The sequence below is a fragment of the Pan troglodytes genome, chromosome 7, assembly GCF_028858775.2.
Source record: "Pan troglodytes isolate AG18354 chromosome 7, NHGRI_mPanTro3-v2.0_pri, whole genome shotgun sequence".
Taxonomy (NCBI): domain Eukaryota; kingdom Metazoa; phylum Chordata; class Mammalia; order Primates; family Hominidae; genus Pan; species Pan troglodytes.
This window is the reverse complement of record NC_072405.2, coordinates 65,051,290-65,078,582: the sequence shown is the minus strand read 5'-3', so window position 1 is coordinate 65,078,582 and position 27,293 is coordinate 65,051,290. Positions and strand designations below refer to the sequence as shown.

The 27,293-nt window shown below is 38.3% G+C and overlaps 1 long non-coding RNA gene and 1 pseudogene across 1 annotated transcript in view; one reads left to right on the top strand and one right to left on the bottom strand.

The window, feature by feature from the left end:
* LOC107976313 (uncharacterized) overlaps nucleotides 1-27,293 on the bottom strand; it is a 107,260-nt gene that overhangs the window by 61,583 nt on the left and 18,384 nt on the right. The gene's annotated exons all lie outside the window — the stretch shown is intronic.
* Nucleotides 13,434-15,499, top strand: LOC745743 (septin-10-like; annotated as a pseudogene).

The following is a 27,293-nucleotide window of genomic DNA, read 5'->3' as shown; positions in this document are numbered from 1 at the left end:
TCAAGCAATTTTCCTGCCTCACCGTCCCGAGTAGCTGGGACTATAGGCGTGTGCCACCATGCCCAGCTAATTTTTGTATTTTTAGTAGAGACTGGGTTTCACCATGTTGGCCAGGATGGTCTCGATCTCTTGACCTTGTGATCCACCTGCCTTAGCCTCCCAAAGTGCTGGGATTACAGGCATGAGCCAACGCACCCAGCCTGAGTCTCCTGTTTTATTGTCTTCTTCCTATATACCTGTTAAAAACTGTGCTAACATAAGTCAGGCTCCTTTTTTCTCTCTTGCAAATAAGAGAAAATCTCTGCTGAAATCTAAGAGTTGTTCACACTCTAAGTATTTCTCTTTCTCTTTTGACTGATGTTCAACTCTGATGAAAATCCTAATGTAATATTTAGAGATGATTCAGAGCTTAAGAATAAGATATTCTTTGTACTTATATGTTATAATTTATAAGTATTTTAATGTAAAATATTCTGCTCTAATTCTACTGAGATAACTCAGTATGAACATAGCCCCTCCCCAGATATTTAAGAGTAAATATACCACTAATATATTTTGCTTTTGGAATTATCCATGATTTCAGCATGCTATGGAAACAAAGGAGTTTTCTAACTTATTCATGTGCCTCTCCACTGAAAATTCTAAAATAAATTAAGAGCTACCTATTGGAGACAATCTAACATCCAAAGAAAACCAAACTCAGTTATTTAGATTAAAAACTTTTTTTTTTTTTTGAGGCAGGGTCTCCCTCTGTCACCCAGGCTGGAGTGCAGTGGCGTGATCTCTGCTCACTGCAACCTTTGCCTCCCAGGATCAAGTGATTCTCCTGCCTCAGCCTCCCAGGTAGCTGGAATTACAGGCGTGCACCACCATGCCCAACTAATTTTTGTATTTTCTGTAGAGATGGGGTTTCACCATATTGCCCAGGCTGGTCTCAAACTCCTGAGCTCAAGCAATCTGCCCTCCTTGGCCTCTCAAAGTGCTGGGGTTATAGGTGTGAGCTACCGCACCCAGCCTTAACACCTACTTTAAAGATATACTTTTCAATTAACTAATTATTTTTATTTTCAGACAATTATAGATTCACATGCATTTCTAAGAAATAATAAGAAAAGAGTCAATATAACTTTTATCCAGTTTCCTCCAATGGTAACATTTTGCAAATCTATAGTACAATGTCACAATCAGGATATTAGCATGCAGTCAAGATACAAAATATTTCCATAACCATAGGGGTTTGTTGTATATTCTTTGGGATTTTCCATGTCATCTGCAAATAGGGATCATTTTCTTTCTTTCTAATCTGTGCACATGTTTGCTTTGTATTGCCTTATTGCATTTGCTAGAACTTCCAACATTATGTTGAATAAGAGTGCTGAGAGTGGGTATCTTCAGGTGGACTACCAGTGACCTGCACTTTAAAAAATGCTGCATTTCAGAGCCTGGAAAATCTTAAAAAGAAAGTATTTTGAACATACATTGGCCTATTTGCTCAGGGATCTTGTCACAGATGCATACCATTTAATAAAAACCTACATTCAAAAAAAAGTAGACATCTTTGCCTTTGCCCAATCTTAAAGGGAAAGTACAATGTTAGGTGTAGGTTTTCTGTAGATGCTCTCTATGAAATTGAGGAAGTCCCTCTCTACTCTTAGTTTTCAGAAAATTTTTATCATTAATGGATGTTGAATATCGTCAGATACTTTTCTGAGTCAATTGATATGATGATGAGATTTTTCATCTTTAGTCTGTTAATATGGTGAATTACACTGATTGACTTTTTAAATTTTATTCTTAGAGACAGGATCTCACTATGTTGCCAAGGCTGGCCTCAAACTGCCAGGCTCAAGTGACCCTCTTGCCTCAGCCTCCCAAGTAGCTGGAAATACAGATATGTGCCACCATGTCCAGTGATATTAATTGATTTTTGAATAATTAACCAGATTTGCATCTCTGGAATAAACACCACTTGGTGATGGTGTCTGTTCTGCATTGCTATAAAGTGATACCTGAGGCCAGGGGCGATGGTGCATGCCTTTAGTCCCAGCACTTTGGGAGGTTGAGATGGGCAGATCACTTGGGCCCAGGAATTCAAGACCAGCCTGGGCAACATAAGGAGACCCCATCTCTACAAAAAATTAAAAAACTGGCCAGGTGTTGTGGCTCACACCATGTGGTCCCAGCTACTCAGGTGGCTGAGGTGAGAGGATTACTTGAGCCCAGCAGTCAAGGCTGCAGTGAGCCATGATCGTGCCCCTGCACTCCAGTCTTGGTGAGAGAATGAGACCCTGTCTCAAAAACAACACCGCCACCAACAACATAAATAAATAAATAAATCCTGAAACTGCATAGTTTATAAGGAAAAGAGGTTTATTTGGCTCACGGTTTTGCAGGCTCTACAAGCATAGTGCCAGTATCTGCTTGATTTCTGGTAAGGCCCCAGGAAGTTTTACTCATGGCAGAACGTAAAGGGGGAGGTGTCACATGGCAAGAAGAGCAAGAGAGAGAGAGGGAAGAGGTGCCAGGCTTTTGTAAACAACCAACTCTTGCATGAACTAATAGAGTGAGAACTCACTCATCACCAAGGGCATGGCATCAAGTCATTATGAGGAATCCCCCACTATGACCCAAACAATTCCCACTAGGCCCTATCTCCAGCATTGGAGATCACAGTTCAACATGAGGTTTGGAGGGAACAAATATCTAAACCGTATCAGTGTACAATCTTTTTAAATATTGTTGACTTCTATTTGTTAATGTTAGTTTAATATTTTTGTGTTTTTATTTGTGAATCTGTATGTTCTGGGGTGGCTGGGTGTCTTTGTGTGTGTCTACTGTCTATTTCTGTTTTTTGTGTCAAGGTAACATGAACTTCATAAAATGAGTTAAGCAGTATTCTCTCTTTTATTTTCTGGGAGAGATTGTATAAACCTGGTGTTAATTCTTCCTTAAACATTTTGGAGAATTTTCTAGTGAACTTATCTGGGTCTGGAAAGTTCTTTTTGGGGGAGTTTTTCAATTATAGATGTAATTTCCTTAATACTTATAGGACTATTCAAATTATGTTTTACATTGGATGAGTTCTAGTAATTTGTGTTTTTCAAAGGTCCATTTCATCTAAGTTGTTACATTTATGTGTAGAGTCTTTAGTAATATCTCATTATTTTTGGATATTTTAATGTCTGTAGTGATATTTCCAACTGTAACAATAGTCTCCAACTATACTTGTGGATTTGTCTAATTATCCTTTTAGATCCTTCAGTTTTTGCTTCACACATTTTGCAACTCTGTTTTTTGGTGTATATACATTTAGTATTGCTATACCTGCTGGGTAAGCTGATTCTTTTTCATTATATAACATCTCTCTATGTCTTTGATAATATTCTTTGCCCTGAAGTCTACTTCATCTGATATCAACAGAGCTAGTCTTGATTTCCTTTAAAAATTTTTGCATGATATAACCATTTCCTTCCTTTTAGTTTCAACTTGATTATATCATTGAATCTTAATTGAGCTTCTTGCAGATAGCATATAGAAGGATTGTGATTTAAATTCATTTTATCCATCTCTATCCTTTACTTGGTATATTTAGATCATTTACATTTAGTGTAGTTAAGAGATTGTACTGAGCTGGGGTTAATTCTTCTTTAAACACCTTTGAAAATTTCCCAGTAGGCCTTTCTGGGTCTGGAGCTTTCTTTTGTGGGGAAGTTTTTAAATTATGAGTGTAATTTCCTTAACAGTTATAGGGCTATTAAAATATTTTAGGGCTTATGTGTGCTGTTTTGTTTTCTATTTTTCTCTATTTTCTTATTTTTTAATGCCTTTCTGTGGGCTACTTAGACATATTTTAGAATTCCATTTTGATTTATCTACAGTGTTTTGGAGTCTATCTCTGTATAACTTTTTTCAATAGTTGTTTTAGGTATTTACATATATATTTATATATGTGTGTAAGTATATTCATACATATGTGTGTGTACAAAAATGTGATATAATATGGTTTCATCAAATGAAATATCAAAATCTTATCTCCTTTTGTGTTCCTTTATCATCCCCCATTTATAATATATTTCTTAAATATTTTCTCTACACGTATTTAGAACCACATCAGGCAATGTTATAACTTTTGCTTCAACTGTCAGACATAATTTAGAAGTCTAGTAGAGAAAGAAAGCCTATTATTGTATTTATTTATATTTTTGACTGTATTTTTCTTTCTTCCTTGCTGATGTTCCAAAGTTCCTTCTTTTATCATTTCCTTTTTATTTAAAGAAATTCCTTCAGCATTCTTCAGGATAGATCTTCTGGCAACAAATTGTCTTTTCCCTTATCTGAGAATGTCCTAATTTCCTGTTTATTTCATGATATATTCACCAGCTATAGGACTCTAGGCTGACAGGTATCTTTTTTAACCTTTGAAAAATATTGTGACACTACCTTCTGGCCTTCATGGTTTCTGATGAGAAATCCTCTATAATTGTATTGTTGTTTTCTTACATGGTTAGGTATCATTTCTCTGTTTCTGCTTTTAAGACCTTTGTCTTTAGTTTTTATAAGTTTAATTATGATGTGTTTTGGTACTGATTTATTTAGGTTTATCTGGTTTGGATTCACTCAGCTTCTTGAATCTAGGATTACATCTGACACCAAATTTAGAAAACGTTCAGCCCCCACCCTCTTTTATGTCTCCTTCTGGGACTCCAATGCCATGACAGTTGGGTATTTTGTTATAGTCCCAAAACAGAGCCCCCTGAGGCTCTGTTCATTTCTTTTTAGTCTATTTTTCTGTGTTATTTAAGTTGAGTGATTTATATTATTTTATCTTCCAGTTCAGTGATTATTTTCTCTGTTCCCCCAACCGGCTGTTGAGTCTATCCACTGAGCTTTTATTTTAATGATTATATTTTTCAATTCTAACATTTATATTTGGTTATTCTTTATATATTCTATTTCTTTGATGAAGCTTTCTGTTTTCTTGCTGTTATGGGTTAAAATTGTGTCTCTCAGAAATTCATAGGCTAATGTCCTAACCACCAGTCTCTCAGAACATGCCTTAGTTAGAAATAGAGTCGTTGCAAATGTAATTAATTAAGATAAGGTCATACCAGAGTAGGTTGGGTCCCTAATCCATTATAGCCAGTGTTCTTATAAAAAGATAAAATTTGGACACAGACATGCACATTGGGAGAAAGCTATGTGAACATGAAAGCAAATATCACGGTGATTTGCCTACAAATCAAGGAACACCAAAGACTGCCAGCAAACCACCCCAAGCTAGGAGAGAGAGAGGCCTGGAACAGACCCTCCCTCAAAGCCCTCAGAAGAAATCAACCATGATGATACCTTGATCTTGGATCCCTAGCTTCTAAACTCTAAAACCTATTGCCACTTGATTTGTGGTATTTTGCTATGGTAGGCCTAGCAAACTAGCATACTTGCTAAGGCTTTCTATTTTTCTCATTTGTTTCCATTGTTTCTGTAAATTCTCATTAAGCTATTTTTATCATTGCTATTTAAAATCTTTTTCAGATTATTTTAAAATCTCTGTCATCTTGAAGTTGGCATCTGTTGATTTTTTTTTTTTCATTTAGTTTCAGACGTTCCTGGTTCTTGGTAAAACGAGTAACTTTCTGCTGAAACCTGACATTTTTGTATTATGTTTTGAGATGCCAGATCTTATTTAAACACTGTTTTAGCTCACTATCTCTGACACCACTCCAACAGGGCAAGGGGAGGAACTGCCTTGCTACTGCTAGATGGAGTAAGAAAAGTCCAGACTCTCCACTTGGTCTCAGCTGACACCTAAGGGGAGAAGCTCCTCATAAGTGCTGGGCAGGCATGGGAGTTCATGGTCCCCACAGGGTCTTCACTGACACATGTTAGAGGTGGCCCCAATACTGTTAGGCAATGTTGAAAGTACTGACTTTCTACTCAGCTTCCTCTGATACTACCACAGCGGTAAGAAAGTGGAACGCTTCTTTACTGCTGGATGGAGGTGAAAGTCTAGGCTTTCTATAGAATATCTCTACTGACACTTTGATGTGGAGAACTCTTGATACCTGCCAACAAGAAGAAAGTCTTGGCTCCCCACTTAACTTTCTCTGAAACCACCTGGCAGAGGTTTAAGGATACCTTATTGCAACTTCAGGAAGGTGGAAGTCTAAGCTCTCCACTCAGCCTTTGCTTGTGTTGGGGCAGGGGGTGGGGACTAGTTTTTCTGTGGTTTTTTGACTAGAGTAGAATAGCAATTGTCAAAAAGTCTTCTTCCTAAGCTACCCCTTTCTTGGTCTTTTGGCTACAAAGAGCAAGCTTTTTTTTCCTGGAGTTTTTCTTGGGGAGTTGGGTGGTCGGGAGGTCTGAGTGATTTGGTGTTTCTGTGTTGCTGAGTTATTTGGCTCCAAGTTTGAGATATATGAAATAAAAAGAAAATCCAGAGAACTCATCATCACATTATTCTCAGATCTGAAGGTCCCTAACTAATCTGCATTCTCCTCTCCACCTCTAAGAATCCTTCTTTTATATTGTTTTATTTATAGTCCAGAGCCTTTAGGTGTATTTAGCAGAAGGAATAGGAAAAAGTACATCTACTTTATCTTCTGGGAAGTGGATGTCTAAAAGTATACTCTTTTTTTTTTTTTTTTTTTTTTGACACGGAGTCTTGCTGTGTCGCCCAGGCTGGAGTGCAGTGGCAGGATGTCGGCTCACTGCAAGCTCTGCCTCCCGGCTTCACGCCATTCTCCTGCCTCAGCCTCCCGAGTAGATGGGACTATAGGCTGCCACTGTGCCCAGCTAATTTTTGTATTTTTAGTAGAGACGGAGTTTCACCGTGTTAGCCAGGATGGTCTTGATCTCCTGACCTCATGATCCACCTGCCTCAGCCTCCCAAAGTGCTGGGATTACAGGCATGAGCCACCGCACCCAACCTTAAAAATATACTCTTAAAACTAAAGAAAATTTTCCACCTATTTGCTAAACTGTCTTTACTGTTTTAATCATAATTAGTACTATAAAACCATTCGTTGTTTGCTCTGATTTCTGAATAATAAAATAATATTTAAACATAGCTGGCTGTTTATATAAAAAAGAAAAGATATGGCCGGGCATGGTGGCTCACACCTGCAAACCCAGCATTTTGAGAGGCTGAGGCAGGTGGATCACCTGAGGTCAGGAGTTTGAGACCAGTGTGGACAACATGGTGAAACCCCGCCTCTACTAATGATACAAAAATTAGCCAGGCGTAGTGGCACACACCTGTAATTCCAGCTACTCTGGAGGCTGAGGCAGGAGAATCGCTTGAACCCGGGAGGTGGAGGTTGCAGTGAGCTGAGATTGCACCATTGCACTCCAGACTGGATGATAAGAGCAAAATTCCGTCTCAAAAAAAAAAAATGCTATCTCAAAAATTGTGCCACATGAAGTCACCCAAAGCCAATCTCCGACCTCTCATTGTTATCTAACAAAAACTAATCTATGTGACAGAGAAAATTGGATGAAACTTTTCAAAAACATTGGGATGAAAAATGTTCCCCAAGAAACACAATGAGTAACCAAATACTTCCATAATTAAAAACTACAAAGGTAGGGCAAGACTTAGGACCCTACTCCATTGATGATTTGTGCATTTACAAGTGAATTTCATTCAGTTGCTTCAAAGTTTAAATATGCATTAATAATAATGTGTAAATGTCCTGGTTTAATTCAAACTCTTTCCTTACCAAAACACTAAAGCTCATTTACACACACAAAATATGTTAATACTTTCCCCACTTGGAAAGAAAATATTAACATACATTAATGACAATATGAATATGTTAATGTTGTCCTTCCAAGTGGAGAATATATTCAATACTCTCCAATGATTAAAAATATACACCATGGAATACTACTCAGCCATAAACAGAAACTTCCTTAAAGCCCTGGGAAAACAAACTAAGATCATGATATTTTAAAGTAAAAATATTAAAGTCCTCAAGTTCACTTCCTGCGCTAATGATAACAGCCACCAGATCTACATCTCATGAAAGATGTACATCTGGAAGATTGAGTACGTTAAAAGAGTATCGAAAGTGAGCCTTGACGCCCCATTGGAAAGAACTACTTCAGGTTCTCCTAATTACAAATGTTGTCCTTAAGCTTCAGGACACACATCTACAGATACATGTGCCCTAGTGCAAATATTCTTTGAATTCCATAGCCTGGGCATCAAGTACAAATGAAGATCTGACCCTGAGGCTCATGAAAAGATCCCTAGAAGCAGGTCATATGTTAAAGTAGACAGATTCCTTTCAAAATTCTATGGATTAAGAAGGTGTCTTCCTGAGTAGAGAGCTTCCTCCCAAAACCTTCAGATTGAAATCCTTGATGGACCATCAGACTTACCTTTGCATTTTTATCATATTATGCATGTCCTCATTCTCTTCTTTTCTTTCATAATAGTCCTCTTTAAATCTTTTCTCACCACCACATCTGTCAAATGTTAAATTTGATAACTGGCCTCAAAGTACCCTATAAAGTATTAACCCTCATACATGTATGAGACAGGGTCCAGCTCTGTCACCCAGGCTGGAGGTGCAGTGGCACTGTCACAACTCACTGCAGCCTTGACCTCCTGGGTTCAAACAATCCACCCACCTCCAACTCCCAAGTAGTTGGGACTACAGGCACATGGCAACATGTCCAACAATTACCTGCTGCCACTGATGCTTTCAAAGCTTTACAGGAATCCAAGGAATACCACAAAAGAAAGGGACATGGGCATACTAACAGAAACTTCAGTTTAATTATTTTGTTCTAAAGCAATGCAATAATCACTATATAATATTTTAATTCTAGCTATGATTGTCTCCCTCCAAAATCAGACAAACTAAATTTAGACATCTATTTTGGATACATTCATTTTACCTTTCCAAATATTCTAAAGAAACCTCCTAATTAGATCTTATGAGAAATCAGACACGACAATTTTAGGGAGGGATCTAAGACATTGACATTGGATTTCACTGGTTTGTAAAAGGATTTCTACTCTAGTTAAACTAGTTACTAAAGTAGAGTGTGTAATTTCTAACTTGCTTATGGCTTAAATAACAAAATTTAATTATTTAAAAAACCAAAATTTTAAAGATTATCAAGAAATTGTTAACTAAAATAGCCCCAGGTAATACAATTGTCCTTGATTGTTAAGCAGCCACTACGAAATGTGTGTAATAATTAATATTTAATAGATGGGTAAACAAAAATAATCAATTAGAGGTGAAAAAGTCACTTTGTTAACTGAAGTTGATCAGACTAATTATTGAGACTTACTCTGCTTATTAGGCAGAAAGTAGTTTTTAAAATGAATATAGGCCAGGTGCAGTGGCTCTTGCCTGGAATTCCAATACTCTGGGTGGCCAATGTGGGAGGGTTGCTTGAGCCCAGGAGTTTGAGACCAGCCTGGGCAACATAGCAAGACCACATCTCTACAAAAAATTTAAAAATTAGCTGGGTGTGGTGCCATGCTCCTATAGTCCCAAATACTTGGGAGGCAGAGGTAGGAGGATTGTTGGAACCCAGGAGGTCAAGGCTGCAATGAGCTGTGATGGCGCCACTGCCCCCTCAGCCTGGGTGACAGAGCAGACCCTGTCTCAGAAAAAAACAATGAATACAAAATATCTTCAAAATATTTTTCATAACTTTTATGATTTTTCTTCTATGGGTTTTCCTTCTTCTCATGTCTAATGTCCAGTAAACTTCTAACTGATGATTCTGCGTCACAGAGGCTAAACATTCTTAAAGTCAAATTTGCTCCTTTGGGAAATTCTTTTGACTGAAAAAGAAGAAACTAAGAAAAATTTTTTTGAGTAAAACAGTGCATATCCTGTCTAACTAAAGCGAAGGTGCCAACAGAAGGATATTATGCAGACTTTATTCAGAGATAGCCTGTCAAGTATATTCAACAACTAAACTCCCAAAGTTTTGGCCTTGTTTTGTGGTGTTAGCTACAAGTTATTCAGTGTGTTTATCCCAAAAATAAAAAACAAGACTCACTGTTGCCAAACTGCCTAGTTTTTCCTCTTCTTTCTTCCTCTTCTTTTCTTTCGCTCCTTTCCTTCCTTTTTCTTCTTTTTTTTCTCTTATACATCCTGGTTTTTTCCTTTGTCACTGATAAAAGGCTAAAAGCTCTTCCTTTCACAAACAAAAGTGAATTGCTGACTCTGTGTTACCCTTTAAATTATTAAATAAAATTAAACAGTAGCCAAATGTATCCCCCAAAATTCCAAGCCCAGTAGGTTTTACATGAAAATTTTACCAAATGTACGAAGAACAAATAATCACTACCTTGCAAAAATTGTTTCAAAGAAATCTACCAATTTATTTATTAAAAATAGAAGTGAAAAATGGACTAATATTATTTATAAACATAGATATGAAAATTATGAAAAATATTAATAAACTGAACCTAGCACTGTGTGTGATACATATGTGTGTACGTATGTGTATATGTGTGTGAAATTGAAAGGTCTTTCTATTAAAAAGACCTAGTAATAAAATTCCCCTCATTAATAGACTAAAAAATAAAAACAATACAATCAAACTTGGAATTCAGAAAAGGCCTATGAATACATTAAACTCCTGTCACGACTAGAAAAATAATATTAACCCATTTATGCTGGAGGTTGCAATTTTTTGAATTTTTGCACAAGTGAAAAAATCAGACCTTGGTGATGACCTTGAGTAGTAGGATATAAATAACTCCCACATGCTTAGGGTTCCAATAATGGAACACTGGGCATAAGTGGGTTAATGAGGAAATGGAAGGGAACTCCTTTAACCTGAAAAAGAGCACCAAAACGTACAGCAAACATAATAATAAGTCATGGAGTGTTAAAAGTCTCCCTTAAAAGTCAAGAATAAGACTTATCGGGCTATTATCACTACTTACATGCACCACTTCTATGTATTGGATATACTGACATTGTACAAGACAAGAAAATAAAGTTATAAGGATTAGAAAAGAAAAACAAATTATCATTGTTCTCCTGTAATATATGGAAGTTTTAATAGAATTTATACATCAAATATGACCACTAATAGAAGAGTCCAAAATGATTGTTCTATACAAAATCAGCATACCAAAATCAATAGCTTTCTTAAAAATTTGAACCAACCAGTAAAACTACTGTAATAAAGAAGGCTTTTATTCACAATAGCAACAGAACAATTAAAGATAGAAATCAATATAAAAAGAGGTCCAAGGTCTATATTTTAAAATTTACAAAACTTTATGGAAAGACATTAAAGAAATTTTAAATAAGTTGAGAGATATATTATGCCCTTGAATAAGAAACTCAATACCATAAATTTTGCACTGCACCCCAGTTAAATGGAATAACAATCAAAATCCAAATAAGATTTTTATGTTAAACTTGATAAGCCCTTATTAAAACTCTCATAGAAGACATAGTCAAGATAATTTTTTTGAAAGAGAAGAACAATGAGGACGGACTTGCCCTATCAAAAATCAAGACTTTGTTATAAGGCTATAGTAATTAAGGAGGTATGACTCCAGCACAGAGCTACATAACAGACTAATGAGGAAGTAAAGAGACCAAAACCAGATCCACAAGTAACTGAAGGAGGATGGACTATGCAATAAATAGGACTGTAAAAAACACACCATATTCAAAAGTGAACTCTACGTAGATTAAAGCCCTAAGTACACAAGTCAAAAATTAAAACTACCATAAGAAAATAGAGATAAACATCTTTATGATCTCCAATTTGAACACGATTTCTTTTTTAAAATTTGTAGTTGTGGCAAAAATATATATATAAAATTCATCATCCTAACCAATTTATTTTATTTTTTGTTTGTTTTTATTTATTCACTTACTTTGCTTAGAGACAGGGTCTCTGTTGCCCAGGCTGGAGTGTGGTGGTGTGATCACAGCTCACTGCCACCTCAAATTCCTGGTATTAGTCTGTTCTCACTGCTATAAAGACATACCTGAGACTGGGTAATTTATAAAGAAAAGAAGTTTAATCACTTCACAGTTCTGCAGGCTGTACAGGCTTCTGCTTCTGGGGAGGCCTCAGGAAACTTACAATCGTGGTGGGAGGCAAAGGGGAAGCACACACAGTCTTCACATGGCCAGCAGGAGAGAGAGAGCAGTGGGAGGTGCTACATACTTTCAAACAACCAGATCTAGTGAGCACTCTATCACAAGAACAGCAAGGGGAAGTCCACTCCCATGATTCAATCACCTACCAACACTGAGAATTACAATTCGACATGAGATTTGGGTGGGGACACAGAGCCAAACCTTATCACCTGTGCTCAAGCAATCCTCTTACCTCAGCCTCCTGAGTAACTGGGACTAAAGGCATGGGCCACTATGCCAAGCTAATTATTTTTATTTTTATTTTTGTAGAGACCAGGTCTCCCTATTTAGCCCAAGCTGGTCTCAAACTCCTGGCCTCAAGTGATCCTCCCATTTCAGCCTCCCAAAGCATTGGGATTATAGGCATGAGCCTCAGCACCCAGCCCATCTTAACCATTTTTAAGTGTAGAGTCCAATTGTATATAGTATATTGAGATTGTTGTGCAACAGCTCTCCAGAACTTTTTATCTTCAAAACTGAAATCTTATACCCATTAAATAACAACTCCCCATTTCTGTCTCCCCTCAGATGCTGACAACCACCATTCTATTTCTGTCTAAATCTGACTACTTTACATGCTTCATGTAAGTGGAATCATACAGACTTTGTCTTTTCGTCATTGTCTTATTTCACTTAGCATAATGTTCTCAAAGTTCATCCATCTTGTAACATGTGAAAGGCTTTCCCTCCTTTTTAAGGTTGAAAATTATTTCATTTTATATTTCTGCCACATTTTGTTTATCTAGTCATTCACTGAAGGATATCTGGGTTGTTTCTACCTCTTGACTATCGTGATATGTCTGTTATGAACATGAATGTGCAAATTTATCCTTGCGATCTTGTTTTCAATTCTTTTGGATATACACTTGGAAGTGAGTTGCTGGATTATATGGTAATCCTATGGTTAATTTTTGAGGAGGCTCCGTACTATTTTCCACAGCAGCTGCACCATTCTACATTTTCATCAATAGTGCACCAGGATTCCAATTTCACCACATCCTTGCTAACACTCATTATTTTAAGGTTTTTTTGATAGTAGCCATCCTAACCAATATAAGGTGTGGGCAGGATTTCTTCAGACACAAAAATCAAAAAAACATAAGAAAAGGATTAATAAATTTTACTTATTTCATGATTTGAAAATTAATTTAATAAAAATCTTAGACTAAGAGCAGTTATTTGCAACATATTGAATTTAAAAAGGATTAGGGACTGCAGCCCTCCCGCCTTCCCGCCGCAGTAGCCGGGACCAGCGGCTCCGGGCCGGGCTGATACAGCCGCTTCACCGTGCCCCCGCCCGCGACCATGGCTCCGAGGTGGCGCGGCACCTGCTCTTTCGGTCTCACATGGCAACGAAAACAACTTGTATGTCTTCACAAGGATCTGATGATGAACAGAGAAAAAGAGAAAACATTCGTTCCTTGACTATGTCTGGCAATGTTGGTTTTGAGAATTTGCCTGATGAGCTGGTGAACAGATCCATTCAGCAAGGTTTCTGCTTTAATATTCTGTGTGGGGGAAACTGGAATTAGAAAATCAACACTGACTGACACATTGTTTAATACTAATTTTGAAGACTATGAATCCTCACATTTTTGCCCAAATGTTAAACTTAAAGCTCAGACATATGAACTCCAGGAAAGTAATGTTCGATTGAAATTGACCATTGTGAATACAGTGGGATTTGGTGACCAAATAAATAAAGAAGAGAGCTACCAACCGATAGCTGACTACATAGATGCTCAGTTTGAGGCCTATCTCCAAGAATAGCTGAAGATTAAACATTCTCTCTTTACCTACCATGATTCTCGCATCCGTTTGTGCCTCTACTTCATTTCACCGACAGGCCACTCTCTGAAGACACTTGATCTCTTAACCATGAAGAACCTTGACAGCAAGGTAAACATTATACCAGTGATTGCCAAAGCAGATACGGTTTCTAAAACTGAATTACATAAGTTTAAGATCAAGTTCATGAGTGAATTGGTCAGCAATGGCGTCCAGATATACCAGTTCCCAACGGATGATGACACTATTGCTAAGGTCAACGCTGCAATGAATGGACAGATGCCGTTTGCTGTTGTGGGAAGTATGGATGAGGTAAAAGTCGGAAACAAGATGGTTAAAGCTCGCCAGTACCCTTGGGGTGTTGTACAAGTGGAAAATGAAAACCACTGTGACTTTGTAAAGCTGCGGGAAATGTTCATTTGTACAAATATGGAGGACCTGCGATAGCAGACCCATACCAGGCACTATGAGCTTTACAGGCGCTGCAAACTGGAGGAAATGGGCTTTACAGATGTGGGCCCAGAAAACAAGCCGGTCAGTCTTCAAGAGACCTATGAAGCCAAAAGACATGAGTTCCATGGTGAACGTCAGAGGAAGGAAGAAGAAATGAAACAGATGTTTGTGCAGCCAGTGAAGGAGAAAGAAGCCATATTGAAAGAAGCTGAGAGAGAGCTACAGGCCAAATTTGAGCACCTTAAGAGACTTCACCAAGAAGAGAGAATGAAGCTTGAAGAACAGAGAAGACTTTTGGAAGAAGAAATAATTGCTTTCTCTAAAAAGAAAGCTACCTCCGAGATATTTCACAGCCAGTCCTTTCTGGCAACAGGCAGCAACCTGAGTAAGGACAAGGACCGTAAGAACTCCAATTTTTTGTAAAACAGAAGTTCCAGAGCACAGAAGGTCATCATCACAAGCAAAATTTATTAAAAAAAACAAACAAAACTAGAAGTGTGCTTTGATTTTGCTGTTTTTATTTATCACTTCTATATTTGGTGAACGGCCACAGTTACTGATATTTATGGAAAAGTACTTTCAAGTATGAGGTCAATACGTAAGCCAGAGTGAATGATACTACAAGTTGAGCATCTCTAATTCAAAAATCTGAAATCCAGAAGCTTCAAAATCTGAATCTTTTTGAACAATGACTTGACCCCACAAGTGGAAAATTCCCCACCTGACACCTTTGCTTTCTGATGGTTCAGTTTAAACAGATTTTGTTTCTCGCACAAAATTATTAAAAATGTTGTATAAATTACTTTCAGGCTATATGTATAAGGTGGATGTGAAACATGAATTATGTAATTAGAGTCGGGTCCCATTGTGTATACACAGATATTCCAGAACCTGAAATCCAAAACACTTCTGGTCCCTAGCATTTTGGATAAGGGATACTCAGCTTGTACCTATATATTCGTATATATTCACTGTTGTTAGAAATTTTTAAGTTGCTGTTTGGTGATGAATCCAAATCTTTTCTCTTGCTACCAAGCTATTGTCACTGCAGTGCATTATACCAAAGAGCAAAGTGTCAGTGCCACTGAAAATACAGAACCCATTAATATCGTGGCTAACTGATTACATTTATATTCCAAGATGAACCTTTTTTATATATAACAAAAATTTGAGGGAATATGTTTTGGGATGTATTATAGAGCCAAAACTCTAACCTCTTAATAGTTTTTATAGAACTGAAAAATTTTTGATAGTTACCCAATTGGTGATACGATCTTAAGCTTTTGTGTCAGATTATTTAATATGATGACTTCATGCTTTATTATGCCTTATTATGGCTGATGTATTACTGTGGTGAAACAAAATATCTTTAAAAGTTAAAACATCCACATATAGAAACTCTTTTTTCCTAAGGATAAAGTACCTTTGAGCATGAGTGTATCACAGCTTTCATTAGGAAAACTTTTCATTACATACTTGTTTAAACTCCGTCTTCCAGGGGAAAAATAATAAGGTTGAATCATTTTATTAAAAATACTTTTTAAGAAAATAACTATGAACATCTGAATATTAAAGATATAAAAATGCACATAACTCATATTTCAGGTGGTATTTGCATTCAGTGCCTTACTAGTATTCTCAGAACATTTTAATGATTTCTAACATTTCTTAACAGTCATAGATATATAAATTTTCATTTTTTGTACTTGAATATTCTAAATAAAACTGACATTTACTCTTGACAAATAAAACATATATATATTTACTAAAATGTGTTTAATTTTACTTTTTGAAAACTGTCATTTTAAAAATATTCACTTAATTATGTATTTGAATTATTTTGGAGATGAGGTATTTTATGAGTATTTTCAGACAATAAAACTTAATTAGTCTGTGTCAAAAAAAAAAAAAAGATTAGGATAGAAAATGGCCAGAGAATATGCATTCTTCAGAGAAATAGAATCCCAAATGATCAATAAATACATAGAAATATGTTCATCTCACTTGCTATAAGGTTAGTACAAAGCAAAATAACAATGAGGTGTCATTTCATACCCATCATATGGGTGACAATTTTAATATCTGGCAAGTTTTGGAGAAGATGTGAAAAATGGAAATTTCAATACTGCTGCTGAGAGCGTAAGTTGGTACAACTCCTTCACAGAGCAATTTGTCAATAACAAATACAATTAAAAAGTGGTTGGGCATGATGGCTCACACCTGTAGTCCCAACTACTCCAGAGGCTGGGGCAGGAGGATCACCTGAGGCCAGGCATTTGAGACTGCAGTTAGCCATGTTCACACCACTGCACTTCCAGCCTGGGTGACAGAAAGTGCCCATACATCAACACCCTGGTCACCCAAGGTAGGTGTATTTCCTGAGCAATTCTTCAGGGATATTTACTACAGCATTGTTTCTAAAAGAAATCACCTAAATGTTCATAGTAAGGTAATAAATCACAAATTGTGGCTTAATCATTCCAGAAAGCAATTTAAATGATTAAAATAGAAATAATTGTATTAACATGGATAAATCTCAAAAACATAATAATGTCCTAGAACACTTACAATCTGATATCATTAAATGTGATTTTAAAAACACATAACACAATCTTGTATATTTTATGAACTCAAATGGATGGAACAAAATGTAAAAATATGAATGAGAAGACCTACACTGTTCTAAAAGCTGGCTCACTCTGAAGGCAGAGATACGGAAGTAACACGGAGGAAGAGAGCAAAATAGGCTTTACAATCTGAACAATTTGTTCCCTTGAACATGGAAAATATGCCAATATTTATTATGGACATGCATCTAGGTAGTGGGTATGTGTTTGTTTTATTATTCTGTTTTCTACAAGTATTATTTGCATAAGAAAATGAATATGAGTGGACAAAAGAGGCATTTAAATTTATCACTATTCCATTGGCTGTTGTTTAAGGGTCAGGTTTGTATCTCATTTCCATGCACTTAGAATCCATCATTTAGTTCACAGAGGGACAAGCTATAATAATTAAAAATTCATGTCATTCTTCTACCACAGCAGTCTTTATAATACTTAAACATTCACGTCACTCTTCTACCACAGCTGTCTTTATAATACTTACAAATTCGAGTCACTCTTCCACCACAGCTGTCTCTGCACAGAGGCTTCTCCTATCCTTGCTGGCTCCATTGCTTCTTACATATATAAAATGTTTCATTTGCACCACACAAAGTACCAAAACTATAGTTTAACTTTTAGAGAGGGCAGAGGTATTTTTTTCAGAGAACCCCAGTCTTAAACTACATTTTCTCACTCGTTTGGCAGTTCAGCTTACTGAGAAACAATCTCATCCGTGCTTGTTCATTATACTTTGTTAAGTATCTGCTGTGCAATAATTATGGGGGTTTTTGGTGTATGGGAGAAAATCTAACCTTGACAACAGTAGCCCCTCACTCCCTGATTTGCCCCAGCAAGTAGGAAAGCCAACCTGGCTACCAATTAATCTACTGACTCCATAGATATTTACTGAGAACCCACTCTTTCCCAGGCACAAAAAAATAAGTTTAGTATCAAATACTACAACCAAAGTACTATGAAGTGAGCGTGAAGTGGAGACTACCATTGGGGTTCAACAGCGGCTTCTCCTATCCTTGCTGGCTCTGGACCTCTCAGGGCTGAGTGGTAGTCTGGTCCATGCAGATGAAGGCAGGGAAGCAGAAGGGAAATGAGGGTTAATAGTGAAACTAGACATTGACATGTCAGCCCCATGCTAAATGCAGTGTTCATAGCTAAACGCAGATTTTTAGAACTGCAAGGGTCCTTGCTCATTTTATAAATGAGTAAACTGAGTCCAAAGAGACTAAGTCCAAAGAGATTAAGTCCTTTCTCTAGATTTTATGGTCCTTCTAGATCAGTCACTTCATAAAGCTTTTAGAGCCAGCAATAGAATGCAAGGCTCCAAGTAGATTAGCATGTGTCCAGCAAGCCACGTGGACCAGAGGGCAGGAGCTGCTGGAGCCACGCCCCTCCCAGGGCCCCTGCAATCCGGCCTCCATCTGTGCATCCAAACGCCTGGGCAGAAGCCAGTTCTTATTCCCAAAATAAGCTGGAAATCTCAATTTTTTTTAACATTTAATTTAATTTAATTTAATTTTATTTTTTTGAGATCAAGTCTCACCCTGTCAGCCAGGCTGGAGTGCAGTGGCACCATCTCGGCTCACTGCAACCTCCGCCTCCCAGGTTCAAGCAATTCTGCTGCCCCAGCCTCCCAAGTAGCTGGGATTACAGGCGTGCGTCGCCATGCCCAGCTAATTTTTTGTATCTTTAGTAGAGATGGGGTTTCGCCATGTTGGCCAGGCTGGTCTTGAACTCCTGACCTCAGGTGATCTGTCCACCTCAGCCTCCCAAAGTGCTGGGATTATAGGCATGAGCCACTGCGCCAGGCCGAAAATCTCAATTTTTATGGAAGATCTCTTATTCTTAAATGATGGAAGCCAATTCAAAACTTTAAAACATACTATATGAGCCATGTGTGGGCCGAGTTCCAAGCACTGGTCACTATTTCACAATATCTGCTGTAAAGAACTGGGTCTGAGGCTTTATCCTGGCTGGATTTTATGGCTCCTGAATGCAGGAAAAGAAAACAAGTTACGTTCAAAGCTGCTCAATGTTTGAGACATCTGAAATTTATTTTGATGTAAAGCAGAAGTCATAAAACTGATTCATTTGTACCTTTGAAGATTACAAAGAATAAAATTGCCCACCTGGCCCATCCAGAAAGACCATAATTATCAGGGATCTATCATCAGGTCCTGCGGTGGGAAGGAGAGAGGACCAGGCTACACTCAGTGATCCCAATGCACTCGCACCATAATGCTTCTTCATCCTCCCATATCCCCTCTGCCTCATCCTCCCCACAGCCTTATTCTCCCAGCTCTTTCCTCTCTTCTCTTGGTCACTGAGAAGTAGTCAGAATGGAGATTGATAACTGAGGGCAGTGTAGAAGAAGTCTGGGAGCTTAAGCACGTCCAGGCATAATTCTGCTTATTAACAGAAACAAACATTTACAGAGTCTTTAGTATGTTTCTCACCCTATTGTAAGCACTTTCCATTTTAATCCTTAGAATTCCATGAGTGAGGTACTACGATGATGATCCCTTTGTAGAGGAGGCTTGGAGAGGTTACTACCTTAGCCAAGGCCACAAGTAGCAGAGCTAGGACCAGGGACCAGATGGTTCCAATCCGAAGCCTCAGAGCCCCAAAGCGGAGGGCTCCACCACCACCGCCCCCTCATTGTCCTGTTCACGCGATTTCATCCTGTTCACTTCTATTCTCACGACACATCACATCATTCAGATTTCTTAACCCAAAACAGAGTAAACATGAAACAAGTAAAAGATCATGTACATGTGGGAATTTTTTTAAAAAGAAACATTTTAAACTGATATTTAGAGTCTGTCTTGTCTTTTCATTGTAATAACAGTAAAGTCTGTCCTGCAGCAATGAGTAAGCGGCTTCTGGGAAGGACACAGAGATGAGCTCATTCCTGGGACTTGCACTTTCTTTTTAAGAACTTCAAGAGCAGACTTGGAGGAAAAGACCTCTGCTCTCTAAAATACCACTGCTTGATAGAGAGCAGTGTTTTCCCTGTATTTTAAATGAAAAGGAAGGCTCACATCCATGTGTATATGTGTAGTATGGCATGTGTGTGGAATGGTACATCTGTGGTGTAGTGGGGGGAGGATGTGTATGTGTGTATGAGTGTGGTGTGTGTGCATGTGTGGCATGTGCATGTGTATCTGTATGTGTGAGTTTTTTGTGTGTGTGTGACAGAGTTTCGCTCTTGTTGCCCAGGCTGAAGTGCAATGGCACGATCTCAGCTCACTGCAACCTCTGCCTCCCAGGTTCAAGCGATTGTCCTGCCTCAGCCTCCCGAGTAGCTGGGATTACAGGCATGCACCACCATGCCCGGCTAACACTGTATTTTCAGTGGAGATGGTGTTTCTCTACGTTGGTCAGGCTGGTCTCAAACTCCTCACCTCAGGTGATCCACCCACCTCAGCCTCCCAAAGTGCTGGGATTACAGGTGTGAGCCACCGCGTGTGGCCTGTATGTGTGACTTTTAAAGTTACACTCAGGGCAATCAATTTAGCCACGTGATCTAAGGTCCTGAGATTAAGCCATTAGTAGAGGCCACATCCATTTGTGTGTTTTCTTCCTGCAGACAATCCTTTCCTAAGTACTATCTAATGGTTCGACTGCATGAGAATCATATGGGGGACCTGTCACAGTGCATAACCCTGGGGCCCCTCCAGGTCTCCAGCATCAGAGCCCCTGGGCATGGGCTGAAGAATCTGCCCATTTATCTAACAGGTGTCCCAGTCAATGTCAATGCACTCTTGTAGGAAAGCCACTGCTATAAGCTATGGTTATATAGACGAATGTCCCATTCAATATTTCAATTGCAGATACTCCAGATAAAAGGTAAAAAAGAATTCGGGCATAGTCAATTTTTCTCTTACTTTTCTGGCATTAACTAAATAAGAGGGGGGAAATAATCTTATCCCTTATTCCCATCACACACACAGACATACACACACACACTCAGATGCACACAAACATTTGCACACATATGCACAGAAAGGCAAGCCCATTTATGTTCTCAGCTTCTAAATTCTTTTTTTTTTTTTTTTTCTTAATTGAGACAGGGTCTCGCTGTCTCACCTAGCCTGGATCTCAGTGGTGTAAACACAGTTCACTGCAGCCCGAACTCCTGGGCTCAAGCAGTCCTCTTGCCTCAGCCTCCCACAATGCCGGCACTACAGGCATGAGCCACCACGCCCGGCCTGAATTCGTTTTTATTTGACAAGCACATGAAGCCTTATCAGACGGAGGCCTCAATCCTTTGGCTGGGGTTTATAAGCAGGTAGCGCTAGACCTTCCCATTCTACATAAGCTGATGGGCATGGTAATAGCTGGGGGTTTTCTCACAAGTCAAAGACAAATTGTCTGTTTTCAAGCGTGTGAAACAGTTAATACATTTGAGGTCTCTCTCTTGCTTCATAGGCCATCTTGGCTCAGACATTCTACAGACAATTATCGTTGATGTTACAAATGAGGACTTTCCAAGTGCAGATGCTTTCGACCAGGCAGCACCTCCAGCAGGCGGTCATTAGAGATCTTGGGCTAACAGGTCTGACCCTCATTTTTCACACACATTCATTTAAATGATTTCAAAGGTTTTATTACCTAAATTATAAACTTTCCTGTGACAAACAGCATGATAAGAATAAACAGGTAAAATAGAACCAACACTGAAATCCAGAAAGAGGATAAAAATAAAGTGCAAGCCTCATTTAGAACCTTCCTTTGATTTTCCATCCAGTAATGACCCACTCTCCAAGCCTAGGTCCAAGTGCCAGGAATGAAAGGATGGTTCTAAGTGAAATGCACTCCTGCTCTGTGTTACTCCAGAAATATTGCCATTGCTTTTTGGACAGAAAAACTTCTTCCTTCCCATGTCTGTCCTTCCTTGCTTCTCTCTTCTTATAAACGTTACCACACCATGGAACATAGTGAGCCTGTTGCAGTAATTCATCTGAGAAGCATTAAAGGCCTGCACCAAGGCAGTGAGTATGATGATTGAGAGGAGGTGACAGGTTCAAGAGACATTAAAGAGGTAGAATCATTGTGATGATGGGAAGGAGGGATGGGAGGCAGAGAATCAAGGAAAGGGAGAGGCCATGGATAACAGGCGAGTTCTCGGTTTGAATCCCCAAACGTCAGAGCTTACAAAGTCATATGCCTCCAGGAGCCAAGCGAGTAAAATGCACTAGTAAAGAGAGCCTGGGTAAGGACAGTGGAGACTATGAGAAACTAGAGAAGGCAGGCAAAAGAGAAGCCTGGGACTCCTCAGTCCCAGCCAGTTGCTGCCATCTCAGAACCAAGGCCAAGGGCTTATACAACTTCTTGTTTCTAAGACAACCCAGAAAGCTTGGTTTTCCTACAAAAAGTCTGGTTTTAAAATCAGTATAATTAATGTTTAAGTATTAATCTTTATTATAGGTTTTTAAAATTTTTATTTTAGGTTTTGGGTACATGTGAAGGCTTGTTACATAGATAAACACGTGTCACTGGGGTTTACTGCACATATTATCACATCGCCCACTTATTAACCTCAGTACCCAATAGTTATCTTTTCTGTTCCTTTCCCTCCTCACACCCTCCCCCCACAAGTAGACCCCAGTATCTGTTGTTTCCTTCTTTGCATTCGTAAGTTCTTATCATAAAATATAGATTAAAAAAAAAAATAAAAACACTGTATAGACCAAATAGAACACGTTGTGGGGGATGTTAAGGGCTGGACGTAGCTTGGGGCTTCCAGTTTCAAGCCTCAAAAATAGATGATGATACTCGCCAGGTGATATGGTTTGAAGTTTGTGTCCTCTCCAAAATTCATGTTTAAATGTGGTGGCACATGCCTGTAATCCCAGCTACTCGGGAGGCTGAGGCAGGACAATCACTTGAACCTGGGAGGCAGAGGTTGCAGTGAGCTGAGATCATGCCACTGCACTCCAGCCTGGGCAACGAAAGTGAAACTCTATCTCAAAAAAAAAAAAAAAGTAATCTCTAATGCAATAATATTAAGAGTTGTGGCCTTTAAGGGGTGATTAGGTCATGGGGGTTCCTCTCTCATGAATGGGATTCTTCACACAGAATTTAGCTCCTTTTGCCCTTTCCAGCCCTTCTGCCACGTGAGGACACATCATTTATACCTTCCAGAGGATGCTGCACCTTGGAATCAGAGAGTCCAGTTCCTCACCAGACACTAAACTTGTCAGTGTCTTGATCTTGAACTTTCCAGCCTCCAGAAATGTGAGAAATAAATTTCTCACATTTATAAATTACCAGTGTCAGGCATTTTGTTATAACAGCATAAATAGACTAAGACACAAAGGTAATAAATTCCTTCTCTTTCTAGATAATGTGGTTTTAAAAAAATAAGATAAGATAAGATAAATCTATAATCTGGTCCAACTACCATGGAAACTCAAGATCAGAGAGGAATCTGCTTTCATCTGATTCAACTATCCCTTTTATTCTTGGATTGTCTCTTTTTCTGTTTGCCTGTGACCCGGAGATTCCATTACTCTGTGAATGCTCTAATGGCCTTGAACTGCGTCAGCTGCCTACACTGTATGTCTGAGCACAAAAATGTTGCTTTGAAATTTGTAGTTACCTATCTTTTTTCTCTGTTCTTAGGCTTATCTGCTGAGATAACATAAATGAGGATGTGATTTGACACTTACTTTGTTAAAATGAACACTGGATAATTTGAATGTCAATCAAGTGTAGAAAAATGTCCACATTTAAAAAATCAGTCAAATAATTGTCACATCACTTCACTCTGCTTTACAGATGTAGCTCCAGCTATGAGAATCCCCAGAGTTTTACATTCTGAGTGCTTTTTAATGGTCTTTTGAAACCTAAAACAAAACTAGTTTGATTTTGAAAGTGATACCTTTATTCAAAAAAAAATTATTGAGTGCATATTATATATCAGTACCTGTGCCTACCTGTGGAGAATAAAAAGGAGACTATGGGAAATCACACATAGGGTAGAACAGAAGACATTCACTATTAATTTTAATCCAAGGTAGAACAATGTTATTACTTACAAGAGTTTGTCCCTTCTTAGTAATAATAAGACAGAACTAGCAACAAACTATTGAAAAACAAACTCTTAAAATGGTACTATTTGAAAAATAACAAAATGTGTGAAATGCTTAAGGTTGAACTTTACAAAATTTGCACAATGCCTACATACTTAAAACTACAAAACATTGCTGAAAGAATTTTTAAAAGACATGAACAAATGAAGACGTGTACCATGCTCATGAATTGGAAGATACAGTCATGAAGATGTCAATTATCCTGAAATTAATATGCAGATTTAAATCAAATTAAAATTACATTAAATTTAAATTAGGTCCAATTAAAATCCCAGCAGGCTTTTTTTCGTAGAAATTGACAAACTAATTCTAGTTATTAATTGAAATGTAAAGAATCTATAATAGACAAAGCAATTAGAAAAAAAAACAAAGAGGATTTACACCGTTTAATTTCAAGATTTAATATAATGTAACAGTAATGAAGACAGTATGGATTGTTGGCAAAAAGACAGACACACTGATCAGTGATATAAAGAATCACAAAGAATTTAGACATAGATCCACACATATGTGGTCAGTTGATTTTTTTACCAAGTTGCCAAAGTAATTAAATGGGAAAACAATGTTATTTTCAATAAGTGGTGCTAGAACACTGGGTATTCATTTTGGGGGAAAAATGTACTTTAACCTTTATCTCACAGCTGACACAAATATTAACTAGACATGTATCAAAGACTTACACATGACAACTAAAGCTATAAAACTTACAGACCAAAACAAGGACATTATTTTTGCAACAATGGAGTAGGCAAAGATTTCTTAGATGGGACACAAAAGGCATGAGCTATAAAAGACAAAATGATAAATTGTGGACTTCATCAAAATAAAAATATTCTGCTCTTCAAAAGACATAGCTAAGAAAATAAAAAGGAAAGCCTGACAGTGGAAGAAAATATTCACTATGTATTTATACATAGTGTATAAATATGTATTTATAACAAAGAACTTGCAGCCAGAATATATAAAGAGCACTTATAACTCAGTCATAGATAAACAACCCAATAAAAGGTAAAATATGCTTTTGTTTTTGTTTTTTTGAGATGGAGTCTAGCTCTTGCCCAGGCTGGAGTGCAGTGGCATGATCTCAGCTCACTGCAACCTCCGCCTCCTGAGTTCAAGCAATTCTCCTGCCTCAGCCTCCCGAGTAGCTGAGACTACAGGCATCTGCCACCACTGCCAGCTAATTTTTGTATTTTTAGTAGAGATGGGGTATCACCATGTTGACCAGGCTGGTCTCGAACTCCTGACCTCAGGTGATCTGCTCACCTCATCCTCCCAAAGTGCTGGGATTACAGGTGTGAGCCACACAGCCCAGCTTAAAATAAGTAAAATATGTTAATAGAAGCATTGCAAAATACATAAATAACAAAAAAACACATGAGAAAAAGCTCAACATGATTAGCCATCAGGAAAATGCAAATTAAAATCATTTGATGACACTACACACCTATTGGACTGGCAAAAATTAAAAATTAAAAAAAAACCCAGATGTCTCCCATTCACTGAGAGTGAATATACAGGAGGACAGATTTGAAGAACAGAAGATTAAAGTAGTTTAACATATGATAAGTTTGGATTGCCTGGAGCACATGTACACTGAGATATGTCCATGTAGATGCAGAAGCCTGAGCTAGAGGTAGAGATTTATGAACAAGTGACGTATAGATGAGAGGTTGTATTAGTCTGTTTTGCACTGCTATAAAGGAATACCCCTGACTGGGTAATTTAAAGAAAAAAGATTTATTTGGCTCATCGTTCTGCAAGCTGTACAAGAAGCATGGCACCACCATCAGCTTGACTTCTGCTGAAGCCTCAGGAAGCTTTTACTCATGATGGAAGGCAAAAGGAGCCAGCATGTCATATGGAGAGAGGGGGAGGCAAAGAGGAGGGGAGGCAGAGAGGAGGGGATGGCAGGCTCTTTTTAACAATCAATTCTCACATGAACTAATGGAGTGAGAACTCATTCATTACCATAAGGAAGGCATCAAGCCGTTTATGAAGAATCTGCCCCTCATGACCCAAACACCTTCCACTAGGTCCCACCTCCAATATTGGGGGACCACATTTCAACATGAAATTTGGAGGGGGGAAATACCCAACTATATCATTCTGTCCCTGGCCCCCCAAATCTCATGTCCTTCTCACATTGCAAAATATAATCATCCTTTACCAAGAGTACCCCCAAATTTTAACTCATTCCAGCAGCAACTCAAAAGTCTGAAGTCTAAAGTCTCATCTGAAACTCAAGGGCAGTTCCTTCCACCTATGAGCCTCTGAGATCAAAAACTGAGATGGAACAAGGAACCCCCCCCCACAACCTAAGGAGTCTGGTGGCCTCCCAAGCATGGAAGTACAGGGAAATCTTTAATTACTAAAAGGGAAATTCCAGACACCTGACTAGCCATGAGAAGTAAATGAGCAGCTTGATAAGCAAGAAGGTAATAGTAGCTTAAAATAATAGCCAAGAAATCTAGAATCACAGGATTCTAGATTTTGTTCCCCTATAGAAACTAAACATAACACCTAACATATGGCTCTGAGTTGTTTTTCAAAAATCCTTATCCACACCAACAGATGTACTGGCATATAGATTTCAGATAAGAGGGAACTGAAGACTGAACTTTGACCACCATTCTTTGTTCTAAATTTGTTCCTGAGGGGCCTGAAAGGAGTCACATTCATGGGCCAGAGATAACATTCTTTTCTGATGATTCCACATTTTTAAACAAAGCTTCTCTTCCTTAAGCAATTGCAAATCAGAAAATCTTGGGATGTCACCCTTGCATTCTGTGTGCCTGCAGACTTAGCACCACACAGAGGCTGCCAAGGCTTATAGCTTGCACTATGCTGAGTGGCATCCCAAGCAGCACCTGGGCCCTTTGAGCTGTGGCCATAGCTGGAGCAGCATCCCAAATTATCACAGGGCAGCAGTACCCTGGGCTTGGCCCCTGAAACCATTCTGTCCTCCTAGACCTCTAGCTTTTTTTCCCATCATCTTGAATATCAGCACCTAGCTCCCTTTCAGTCATGTTACTGTCTCTAGCAAGTGGTTGCTCCATAGCTTTCTTGGATTTCTCTCTTTTGGATTCCACTCCTTTGGATTCCTATAGTGAAAGCATTCTTTCCTTCTCTACCAGATGGCCAGGCTGTGAATTTTCCAAATTTTTATGCTCTGCTTCCCTTTTAATTTT